The sequence below is a fragment of the Zeugodacus cucurbitae genome, chromosome 2, assembly GCF_028554725.1.
Source record: "Zeugodacus cucurbitae isolate PBARC_wt_2022May chromosome 2, idZeuCucr1.2, whole genome shotgun sequence".
NCBI lineage: Eukaryota > Metazoa > Arthropoda > Insecta > Diptera > Tephritidae > Zeugodacus > Zeugodacus cucurbitae.
The window spans coordinates 80,416,099-80,429,132 of record NC_071667.1 but is presented as its reverse complement, the minus strand read 5'-3'; the positions used below and the strand labels follow the sequence as shown (position 1 = coordinate 80,429,132).

General features: G+C 34.4%; 2 protein-coding genes across 4 annotated transcripts in view; one reads left to right on the top strand and one right to left on the bottom strand.

Moving 5' to 3' along the window:
* The window catches only part of LOC105220666 (homeotic protein proboscipedia), a 61,572-nt gene that overhangs the window by 12,818 nt on the left and 35,720 nt on the right, over positions 1–13,034 (bottom strand). The gene's annotated exons all lie outside the window — the stretch shown is intronic.
* The window catches only part of LOC105220669 (holocytochrome c-type synthase), a 130,441-nt gene continuing 120,708 nt past the window's right edge, over positions 3,302–13,034 (top strand). The window contains exon 1 of the mRNA XM_054225940.1: positions 3,302–3,313. The gene's annotated coding sequence lies outside the window, so the exon portion shown is untranslated. The remainder of the gene's footprint in view (positions 3,314–13,034) is intronic.

Below are 13,034 nucleotides of genomic sequence, written 5' to 3'. Positions count from 1 at the left end.
TACATTTGCAAGAAAACAAATGAAAGATGCAATTTGTATGACTTAAGATAAATTCTAAGACATTACTTGGACTTCTGCAACAATTGTTTGATTTAAAATATATTTAAACTTATCCGTTACCATATATATATGTATGAATATGTCTTATATATACATATTTGTATATGTTCTTCCCACAAACTGCATGACAAAACTCAGAGGAACGACACCTACATAACCGTTTTTTTATAAAAAAAGAACGATTACAGCTATTTAATAATTTAGCAGTGAATATATGCATAGCCAACCTCATTGACTCTAACTAACTATCTGATGCAATTAACTATTTACGTTGGATGAGTTTTAAAACGGTGATCATTAAACAACAGTAGCTTGTTAAGATAACAAGCAGATAAAAATAAATTCCGAAACACTTTTAACAATGCAAAACACACACACATTTATTTATTTGAAAGCACACACACCAACACTTAAGTATAGTTTTCAGTAGCTGCTGATTGTGTTTGGATTTTTTCCCACATTTAAATTTGACTAATAACCAAAAATTTTCAGAAATATTGTGATTAAATAAGTGTCGTCAATTCCAGCAAATTTTTTTTGTGTGCCATCTCCGCACAGGTGGGAACCGGTCTCAATGCCATTTGGTGTGTTTTATTAAAAACCCATTAAGTGGGTTGCGGCACATCGGTTGCCAGCTTGAGTAAAAAAGTCACCACAACTCAACTTATTGAATACTTTCTCCACACGGGCGCAAATTTCAGCTTTTCCAACGATTTTCTTGAAACTCGTTTAAACTGTAACAGCCACTTGCAATGGCTTTAGTGCTGCGACTTGAATGGAAAGTTTTAAAATTTAAAGTGGATGATAAAACTTCCAAGCCTGGTGAAATTGAAAAAGTTACGAACAAATTGAGGTTAAGTATACATATATATAAGCAGATTTGGCGTATATATTTATTTATTGGTATTTATTTATATAAAAGCATTTATAGCTATATATTATATACAAATTTGGAAAAAATATCTTTCAAAGCTTTAGATGTGTGTATGCAAATTCACTTGCTTTTAAATTATAACAAAAATTCCCAAAAAAAAGCAATACAAATTTCGTTGGCTCTCACACACCCAACGCAGCTTAAATTGTCTCTTTATTTTATAATTTTTTCCACCCATATTTGACGTTGTCACTTTCAGATTGACGGGATGCTATGAAAGTATGAAATCCATCAGGGATGTATGCGCTGAACTGTCAATCAAAATGAGGGAAGCTTTATGTACTCAAACATTTATTTTTTTTTGTTATAAGTATATAATATGCTAAATAGATTATGAGCGAGTGTGTGTGCTTGTAGGAAGCGAAATGTACAAAACACAATTTTCAATGGCGTAATCCACGCTTTGGGGTTGATTGCCATGCAAAAGCTCTTACGTAAAGCGACATTGTGTAGGTTTGTCATACCAAAAGTTTTTTAAAGTAATTCAGAATTTTTAATGGCAATATTGAGGATAAAGTAAAAATAGATTTCTGGATTTACAAAATCAAGATTTTATAAGAAAAATAAAAACTTAAATTAATTTGATTTAAATAAGGTTTTTTTTTTATAAAAAGTTTCTAATATTAGAATCAAATATATTTAGCACAGAAATTGTAAGAAAATTTCAAAAATATTTCGAAGACTATCTTGAAGGTTGTTTCATAATTAAAATAAGAATTGTGGAGGTTCAAATAAATCCTCAAGGCTCAATTTTACTGAGGTCATACTTGCTGTTGTTGTTATTGATATATTCCTAAACAACATTTACCAAATGGTATTGCTCCCACAATCATCATCATCATTCTTAAGGAGACCCCTCATTCTCGGTTAACCTAGAACTATTCAAGAATGTACCTTTAAAATTTCAAGGGAAAAATTTAAAAACTTTCAAAGATATAGCCGATTTATGATGGAAGCGTCAGACGACGGCGAGAGCTTCTCAAAACTTTAAACGCGTTATTCCGAAACAGTGTTTTTATGGCAGGCGCATGACTTTACTCAAAGCCTATTACTCCAATCGGTTCCAGATTTTTATACGTTGTTCTATACATATATATAGCTATGGTATGAACTAGGATAAATCAAATCGGTGAATATCTTCTTTACTTTTCAACTTGATTTATGGCTGAAAAAAGGCGAATTTCAAAAAAAAAAAAAAAAAATTCAAAGGTCCGCCATTTTGTAAATTTTTGTGAAATTAATAAACCTAGTTCTTACCAGAGCCGAACATGTACTCTTTCTAATCCCGTTGGAACTTTTGGTTTGAGATGTTCCAGTAAGCCGAAATCACATGCGCCGCCGAAATGAATGGCTTTTGTTTGATCACAAAAAACAGCAACAAAAAGATTATGTAAAATTTTTTCCTTCTTTTCCTTCTTTTTTAAGTATTCAAATAATTTACCATTTACCAGCCCATTGAAAATCGTCAAAATTTGAAATCGAGAATGGGGGGATCCCCTTAATAAAAACTTCGAGATCCAACACTTGGGTACCTCTGGAACAAGTCATGCTTGTTCCAGGGACTATGCTTAGAACATCAAAAAAGGTCACAGCATATTTTATAACGGATGTCTTTGTGACCTTATATATTATATGTACATTGGCGAACTTTCTACAAAACTTCAAAAATCCATAAACCGATAATTTTTCGTAAATATGAATGTCTGGTGTAGTATGTTCCTCATCACTCGAACTTGGAATCTTCGTTAAGCTAATGAATTCTGCGCATTTGATGTATGTATACTATATGTGTAAAAATCAGGTGTAAAAATCTATTGAAAGAGCTCGAAGCAAACCTCTTAAATATTTCTTAACGACACATTTGGAGCGCATGCTTGCCTATTCATTGGCTAATTCGCCATAAGTACCTCAAGCGGAATGACAAGAATTCGCAATGGTTACTTTTCAAATTACGTGACTTTGAATGCTCAACGCTTGAATGCGATTACACGCATATTTCGCGGGACTAAAGCGATTCCGAATACTTGTACGAACAAGCAGATATTGTTACGCCGTAACCAACGATGCGCTTAGAAGGCCACAATCAGACCGTTCGAGCGCTGAATATACGTACAAAAAGAACACCTAAATACTTAGGAAGCAGCTTTTCTACAAAGTCGAACAATTGAAATTGTACAATTGTAGCGGAAAGTCGATGAAAAATGATCGCACTTCACAACTACAATCCACAGTCAAGGCTTTAAGATGAAGAAGACAGCTTAAAAAAATATTTTTGAATTCAAAAGAGAATGTCTTACAACATCAATGAGTAGATTTGTGGCGCGAACAATTGTGGCATCACCTGAAGAAGCGCGCTGACTTACGCTTTCGGAACCGCTATTGACGGCGTTTGACAGCGCGCAATGATTAGCGGTCGGCCACTGTCCGCGCTGACCGTGTCCATTGTTTATTGTTGGTAGTTACTACCGATCATTCGGCGCAACAATCAAAGCGCTACACATTGAATTGTATTGAAAAGTGTTGCTTTTGTGGCTTTGACGACGGCGTAGAAATGCAGCAGTTGTTTGAAAAAAGAAGCTTTTTGTTTTCTTCTTCCGTCAAGCAACATTTGACAAGCGAACAGGCGTTGACAGCAATTTAACAATTGCGCTTACAAATACATATGTACATACGAATATATAAAAAAACATATTTAGATAAGCTTTATTGTTGCTACCTGTTCGCTGGTGTGTTAAAAAAAAATTAAAAAAATGGATAAAGTAATTAATGATCGCTTTTTGAAATGGCGCACTTCAGTCACTCTTCTCTCCACTTTTTCCCCCGTCGCTTACGGTTTGTCGCCTTTGCAGCCGCGGGTGTTGCTGCCGATTGAGTATTTGCGTTTTTGAGCGATTGATGTTCCAGCTTTTTGTTCCAATCTCTATTATTGTGAATTCACCCGAAGTGATAGCTTAACTTTGTGGCAGCGCCTTTGTAGAAATAATATATGATACTCTAACTCACGAACGGAAATCTTATAAAGTGTATGTATAAAATTGTTGATAACGCTTTGCATATTTTACATAAAAAATGAAGGCTTCTTGATATAACTCTTGATATCTCTGGTTATTTCATACCTTAAATGTCAGAAATAATAACCTACACATCAAATAAAATATGTATAAAAGCAAATCCTAAAATAATCTTTCTTTCTTGACAAAAATATTAAAATTTACAACAGTAATATTTAGTTCTATTGAATATAAGGTAATAAAGGGTGTTCTTTTAGACATGTGGTTTTCAAAAAGAAATAAAACGCATAGAATTTAGCTTTATTATTAAGATAAGAGATAAGTTTGCCATTATGTTTTAAAAATAATTTTGGGCACGTGACCGTCACGGTTGGGTCAAAGAAAATCAAACCGAGAAGATCAATTTTCGACCACTTTTTGCTGAAGCTCTTATAAACTTTTTGTCTCTCTTTGATTTGTAGTCTATATAATTTATGCCTGGGACTTGTTCAATTCGTTATTCTCTAAATATTGATGAAGTATAGACCTCAACTTTTATTTTATCAGAGGTAATAGTTTTATCATTAAGCTAAGTTGGATTCGATGACAGATCCCTTGTTGAGCAAAAACAAGCTTTCATGTGCTTTTTAATTAAAAAGTTTTCCATACAAGTTTGCTGAAACTTCCTCTATCTATAGGATTAACATTAAAGCTTACACGAAAGCTCAAGAGGAGATTTTGATTTTATTTTTGGGGAATAGTGATATATTGTGTATAAACATCATTAACACTACATGACAAAATTGAAATTCACTTTTTTTCTGGGTGTTGTAACAAACTAATTTTTTTAGTGAGATTGAGACACGAGTAAAAGTAAATATATTCTCAAATTTTCGAAGTTAGCCTCCAAAATCAAAATATTTGGTTTCGAAAATATTTTTTTTTTAATTTTTTTAATAATAATTATTAATTACTGAATAAAATCAATAACAATCAAAAAAAATGGTTTGGTCCAATACCCAGCCAATTGTTGTACAGTGTAATAGACTTCACATATATTCTAGAAATATGAGATTTTTATTGCAATTAATTTTTTCCTCTTTATAATAAGAATGAGTTTTAAGCACTGGAGACAACCATCATATATCTGTACATAACTCACATTTAAGCTGTACTTTCCTCCCCTTTCCCCCTCATCATAACTTTTACTTACTTAAATAAATGTGATTTTTACAAAAAATTATAATTAGAAACTCGGTTTAATGTTGTCTAGCCCGCCATTTTTCCGTTTTGTTTTTTTTTTTGGTTTCTCAACCGTCTGTCCAGTGCCGGAAATGACGCTTTGCTTTTGCGCCACAATTTTATGACTGCTGATGTAATTGTTGCTGTTAGTTGTTGTTTTATTTTATTTCCCCCACTCACTGCATTCAAGCTTACTTAAAATAAAAGCAAAACACCAGCTAACACTCAGCAAAAAAATTATAATAATAAGTAAATAACAAAGAGTCTTCTTAAATTATTTTGCGCTTTTTATTTCGCCTTGCATGATGACGAACGCGCCTTCGCTTCGGAGGTGAAGGTGAGCGAGTGGCCGTTGGGCAGTGCAAATGTTTAGCCTCTTCGCTGCCACCAACCGATTTGGGTGGGCCCTGCCACTGGCGTTGCTTTAGATCTCAACTTTTCTTCGGCGACTATCAACATTCTCTGCCATTACACTCGCACAATGGCCACCTTAGCTGCCAACAACAAGCACAACAACAACGACAGCAACAATTATGAGCGTCTTGCACGCTACGTCAGCGACACCGGACCGGCGTCGTTGTTGCTGTCGCCGTTTCTGATGCCGCTGAATGGCGCAGTGACGTTGCAGAAACCCCTCGGTCTGTGGCTATGCAGTCTGGGGTCCTTCTTCTGTTCTATTCGCTGTTCGGCCCTGCCCACTTGGGTTGACGCGTATGTCTGAGGGCGAATTTGTAGCGAGACAAATGGAAATGAAGCGTTTATTTTGGTTTATTGCATGCGATAAGAAAAGATGAAGCATTTATTTGCACTTTTTTCTTTTTCTTTTTGTTGTTGTTGTTGTATTTTAATTTTTTTCCGCATTGAGTTGAGAATTTTTATGTTTCGTGTGCTGTGAGGGAATTTTCTGCATTTTTTTCTTCTGTAAGGTTACAGGCGTTTACGTTTTTATTTATTTCTATTGAGTTTTACTTGGGGCATTTCTTCTCTGTGGCAGTTGAAGTTTTGTAATGATGCTGCGATAATCGCAAGTTGAAGGTGCTGCAATCCACGCAAGTGTAAGGAGAGGGGGAGGTGTTGCGGCAGTGGACAGCAAACGAAATTGTAGGTATTTCCTACGCCATCATTCATGTTGTTCTTTTTTTTCGTTGACTTTTTTGGTTTGCTCTCTGTGAAACTTTGCGTTGGCTGCTATCTTAGGCGCAACTTATTGTTGAATGATTCCGCGTTTTACGCTTATCCGACCACTGAGAATTTCGAATTCTTTGCTCGATTTAATAGCCACATTACTTGCAAATCAAATATTTGTTAATGGAAACGTAATCGAGCTGAAAAATCATGTTTGCGGTTATTTAAAAAATAACGCGAAAAAAATAAAAATTAATGGACGGTTATTCTATGTAGAAAATAGCATTATTTATGTTATTTAACGATACAAAAAATCTTTAACTTAATGTGAGGGCTACGAAGAAAATTTCCGAAGTTGTGTAATTTATACATAAAACGAGCTGTGTTCAAAAAATAACGGGAATTTTGAAAGTTAGCTGATTTGGAGGGTCCTATTGTCAACATTTTTATTATACTTATTATGTTGTTACACATGTTTTAATGAGCTTAGAGATTTTCGATTATTAAAAGCTATATTTCGTTGCTTCTTCGAGCAAAAATACCGTAAGGATGCTCCATCATTCATATTTGCCAGACTTGACTCCGTGTGAATTTTCCCTATTTTCAAAAACAAAGACTTACGGTTGGCTTTACAAGCATATCGTTTTATAAGCATAAGAAAATTCACCGCATAAGCTAAAGACTCTCCTAAAAATCGAGTTTGAGCAGTGTTACAAGAATCGGAAAAAGTGGCATAAGTGCATAATATCGAATGGAGATTCTTTTAAAGGCGACAACATTAATGTCGATGAATAATCATTTTCAAAACACTAAAATTAGCGTTATTTTTTAATACAACTCGTAATTACTGCTATATGCAATATAGAACTTTTCTCGAACAAAAATAATTGAGCTGAAGATATTTCTGATTTCCTTCATATCTTCCAAAAAAATTTGAACACATTTCTCTTTGTAGCCAGTTCCAATATGTAGCTACATACATATATACATAAATATGAATATCTTTAGTTACAAAATTTCTCGTATAATTATTTAGAGATTTTTGCACATATATGTATTTATGCATATACATACAGCAATCATGTCTGTCAATAAATTATTTCAAATATTTCGAAATTTGCATACGAGTATGTAAGGGGACAAGTGCTCGCACCACCAGTTTGCTTTGTCGGTGAAATTTTGACTGTGCCACCTGCTCATAACGGGCGGCTAACAACTTATCCTTAGCAAAGACTACAACTTTTACTTCAACCAATGGTGTGTGCGTCACATGACACGCTGATGCTGGCCGGTAGGAAAAATTTAGTTAGTCGAAGGATATACTATTATATTTTCCAACACTGTATGTCTGCTGTAAACGTTTTAACAATTGCCGTAAATGGTCTTTCCCTACGCCTATCCCTTAACCTGATCCAACGTAAAGTCATAAATATGGTTACAAAAATTTGTTCAATTAAATGTAAAAAACAAAAAAATAAAATTTTCTAATAATTCACAAAATTTCCTACAGGCACTTTGTGCTAAAATTAATAAGCCTTATGCAAAACTATAAAATTGCTTGAAAGTGCGCCATTCACAGCAAATCGTTTGCAATGTCCATAAGGAGAGGAAGAAGAAGAAACAGAAAATTCGAAGAAAAATCGCATGTGAAACATTTGGCAAGCAGCGATTTATTTAATGTCTTAGCACGCGGGCACACTTGCTCACATTCACATAACCTCACTTATTCGTATATTATGTATGCATATCCTACGATTTCATAGTTATACTCGTGTATGCGCTGCGCTTGTGTAGACGTGTGTGCATGTTTAAGTGATTTAGATGATTTATGTACGACGTCTTGGGGGCTCGAGGGTTAATATTAGCTTAGTGCATAGCCATTTGTTTCATTTGTTCATATGTCGTGTGTTCAAATGAGCAGCGACATGCATATGTTCCAAGTCTATAAGTTTTTAAACAAAGCTAGTAAGTTGTATAAAGTAATAAGACATGTTACATGTTTTGGTGTGGACAATTTCATCAACTTCGCCCCACATTTTGCTTGTGCTATTTGTAAAACTAGTGAGTGTGTAAGTATATTTATAGTAATTCTTCTATATTTAGAAATATACAGTTATATAATATATGTAATTGTAGTTTGAAACCCCAGGTTTTTAACCACATACCTAGTCATCTGTTATACCGATGGATTTGATCAAATATACTTGTGTCTTTCCATCGATCGTTAAACCTATAACTGATTCAAATGTTGATGAGACATATCCTTAGCACTCGGTACCTGACGATTCTGATTTGAGCTAAACAACAATATGCAGTTGAACTTCCATAACTCGAATCACCATAATCCACAAAAATCTTCGAGTTAGAGAGACTTCAAGTTATGGAAGGTAATTTGTGTGCAATTTGACTTCCATTGCTAATTCAAGAGTTCGAGTTATGAAGAACTTTCGGTTATAGAAGCTAGAGTTATGGAAGTTAAAAAAAGCATATACATATATTTTAGACTTCTTTAAGTCTGTATACACTAACAGTTTTATACCATAAATGTGGTATACATTGCTTGGTAAAATGGACGCTTTTTAAAAATATGCCTTTGTTGGAGAAATGTCATTAAAAACTGTTCTTCATCACCACTGATTTAGAACGATCTGAATTTACTACAGAAATCAGCTGTTTCTGTGGTGTTACGATTTGAAGCAATAAATATTATATCGAATTCTTACGATTTTGTAGGCAAAAATTAAAACACTCAACCAACTTTTTACTATCGATTTAGATTCGAGTTTGGAAAATAATTCTACAAGACAATATTTCCTGAAAAATCAAAAATTATTATGCTGGAAAGCAACTCAGAGTATCAGTATGATATGCGATTTGTCGAGAGAAAACCACTTACTAAGCAAATTTTAATAACTGGATCATGTTATGACCACAATACCAGTCCATTCAACGACTTTATAAATCTCATTAGATCACTAAAGCATATATTCTGAAACCCTTTTTATTCTTTTAATCCCCTAAAAAAATATTTATTTAATCGATATCGTCAGAACAATCCTCCAACATGAACTTGAAGTAAAAAAATATCTTGTGAAAATTTATATTTTTGTACTGTTCTTCTGTTAGTTGTTGTTGTTAAAAAATCCTGAAATATTTTGGAGGGATTCTGAACTCTTTGAGATTATTTTTATATTTGTTTTTTTTTTTGTTTTTTGTCGAAAACTAAATTTATATTTCTGGAAGCAAACTCGTCACTTTCTTTTAATTGTCCAATAATAAATTAAATAATTTTATTTTGCATTATAAAAAAAGATAATTTAATAGCACGAAATTTGTTTTAAAATTAAATATTTTTTTGACAATTATTTTAATACATGTCCGTCCGTCCATGTCCATATTTAGGTATGCCATTTTTATTGAGTAAGTCGTTGCTAATCGCGAATTCTATGTAACATTTTACACACTCTCCGGGAGCTACACGTGAAATTGCTTAATTGAAAGCGTTTAAATTGTCATTAATCACTTTGTATCAGCGCGCAGCAGCGCAGTTGTTGCTGAACGGCGAAACGAATATCCATATGGCAGGGGCTCCGGAACTCCAACACGTTTGCAACACAGCCGAGTGGGAGAAACAACGCAGCTCGCTGCTGTAACGTAAACAATTGAAACAACACCATTTATACATATGTGTGAGTGAGTGTGTGCGTGTGTGCTACGGCATCCTTTTTCCGAAAATCAAATAAACTCTCATTGCCGCAAATACAAATTGTAGCTGCTGAGGCCGTGAGTAGCGTCATTCGCGCGCATCTTTCATGGCGGTTGAGCAATTATGCATACAACAGTGTCACCAGGGCTTCTAATTTTATCCTTTTACCGTAATACCGTGGCGATTTGTTTTTGTTTTATTGTTACCCAAAGCCAGCAGCAACACAGAAGCCAGAGCTAGAGCCAGAGTCAGTCATTCGAGCAATTTTACTGAAATTAAGAGTTCACTAAAAAGCCTCCTTTTTGTTGTTATGCATTTTTTTCTCCACTCTTCATTTGTGTTTAAAGAATGTGTGTGTATGTATGTGTGTGGCCCAGCGGGAATAATTGCGCCGAAACCACAACAAATATGCAAACAGGCATACACGCATTGAATAACATCCGCAGCGCTTAAAGTGGAGTGGGAGTGGGAGAGGAAGAGCGCAAGCACAATTACTTAATCGCTTTCGACATGCAGATTTAAGTTCTTAAGCGCGCTTTTGCTGCTTTTTGATTAAAAACGAGGAAGCTCTCTGTCCACTTTCAAATTTTTCGCTCTTCAACAAATCGAAAATTTTGAGGTTAAGTTCGAAGCTTTGCTTAACTGGAGTTATACTTAGTAGACCCGCTTCGCCGCATAACTCAATCACCGTTGGGTGGTCGTGACAGCGGGAAGTGGTGGGGGTAGATGTCGAGGTGCAGAAGAATCGTTTCCTTTAGTGATAACATCGTCATAGTGCCGTTGAAGCCTAGTCTTGGCATCCAATATACCATCGTCACATTTTTTTATCAGCCGCGTCTTTTCATTCGTCTTCTACTTATGCTTCTTATATTGAGTGCGAATAAATTAAAAATGGGTGGAATTTCATTTTGCCGCAAATAATGTGAACTGGATTTTTTTCGCTTCCCTTCCCAATCTGATTCACTCTGCATTCTTAGCAGTCGATACCAATTACCTACTCGATACACACACATATACAGACCCACAGTTATAAAGCTACATAATTGGTAAAAGACTTCGTGGAACGGATATAAGTAAAGTGAGTGTGTGTCTTCCGTATATTCATGAATGGAAGATGCATAACTAGAATGAATACACCGCCTGGCTGCTGTGCTGCTGCAGCTGCTGCTGTTGAGCTGCGAAAGTTTTTCTATCCTTCTGCGGCAAACTGGTTTTTCTGCGACGGCGACTGCGACGACGACGCGCAGATTGGATAACAAGTTCAACTTTGAAATGCGAATTTGATTAGGACATTTGCATAAAAATCTGCTTAAATTTTCTGCGAAGGTGTCGCTGAGCTTAAATATATACATACATACATATATACTCCTGTATATAGTATATACACACATACATATAAGTATATTCTTCGATAAGCAGGACATGCGTTTGGCTGCGTGCGTGTGTGTTTGAACCGCAGTGAATTTAAAATGTATGTGTTTAACGTTGCCGGAAACGGAAGTATATAAGTCAACCCAGATTTAGCAGCATATTCCTTTTGGCACAAGGACAAATGGGCTTTTGACAGCATTAAAAGTTTGCAACTTGGAAAGTACATAGCTCAAATGTAAGCACACCATCTTTAAATCAATGAAGGTTGGTTAGCACAAAATATATATAGAGATTTCGATGGCTTAAGCTGTAATTTAAGTTTATATTTGAATTTTTATTTTTATTCGCTATTCAATGTCTCCCTGACTTTTTCGATATATGTATATAGTAATAAATTGTAAATATTTTTTAGGATATGTTTCGAAAAAATAATGCTACTTTTATAAACATAGTCATTAAGCATTAATTATCACATTTTAAAAATATCTATAGCCATATTACTACATTTTCAAGGAATAAACCAATTTTACACCTTTTGGAACAGTTTCATGTCAACTATTATGATATTTATTAAAGTGCTTCAATTCTATTTTAAAATTAAATTATGGAGTGGAAGAGTGTTTTAATTGTGAAATATGTATGTAAATGTGTATCAGAAAAACTTGCTCCTAAATGGTTTGTTTCGATCAGAAGATACATCACATGAATTTGGCACAAAGCTATGTAATGGCTAAATGATAGTCCCAGAGGTCAAAGGTCATGGTATTGAAGGCGAAACCAAATCCACGTTGTCTGGATGGAATAGCACAGACGATCCACAACAGAAGACTTCACTAACTAAGCATTAACCTTTTGCTAACTTGTTTCTTTGTTAGTAAGAAGTATTTTGTCAAACACAAAAATCATGTTACGGGCTCATATTGACCAGTTTGGCACCACTCAAATTTAGCTCAACATGCTTCTTCTTATTCATGTTCTAAATATTGAACCATAAAACATGTTTAGGGCTAGACCTTATTTTTAACACTTGGTTCATAATCCTTTCGAAAGATAAATATTTTTAGGTCGTCTGAAATAGTTTCTACTATACTCTTTAAAGATCAACCAAGCCCAACCAAGTTTTTTTTTGTTTTTGGTATTGTGGCGATCTTGCTGGTAAGACTAAATAGTTTTAGAACTGATTTTGTCCGACAGTGTTACCATATGGAGAGGCCTCGTTTTAGTCCTAATAGTCTATATTTTCTTGAGCATGGTGTTGTTTCGTTCCAAAAACAAATCCGTACTAGGCTATCCAATATAATATTATTCGTTCCTTTGGCCCTCAAATGTGTACAACATTTCAACTTATCACAAACATTAAATATTCACAATAAGTCGAAATTTTGTACTAAAACTAAGATCAGAGGAATCATTAGCACTTTAGTTCTTACAAAGAACCGGAAGTGCCAAATAATAGATAAAGCCCGCTTTTTACTTAAATTCTTGTGAAATTTTTCACTGAATTGAGTATTGTTTCTATTTTTAGTGAAACTAAATCCATAAGTGACAAAATTACCCTTTTCCTTTAAAAACATTTGCGAATAGTCTTTGAATCAGTGCATTACAG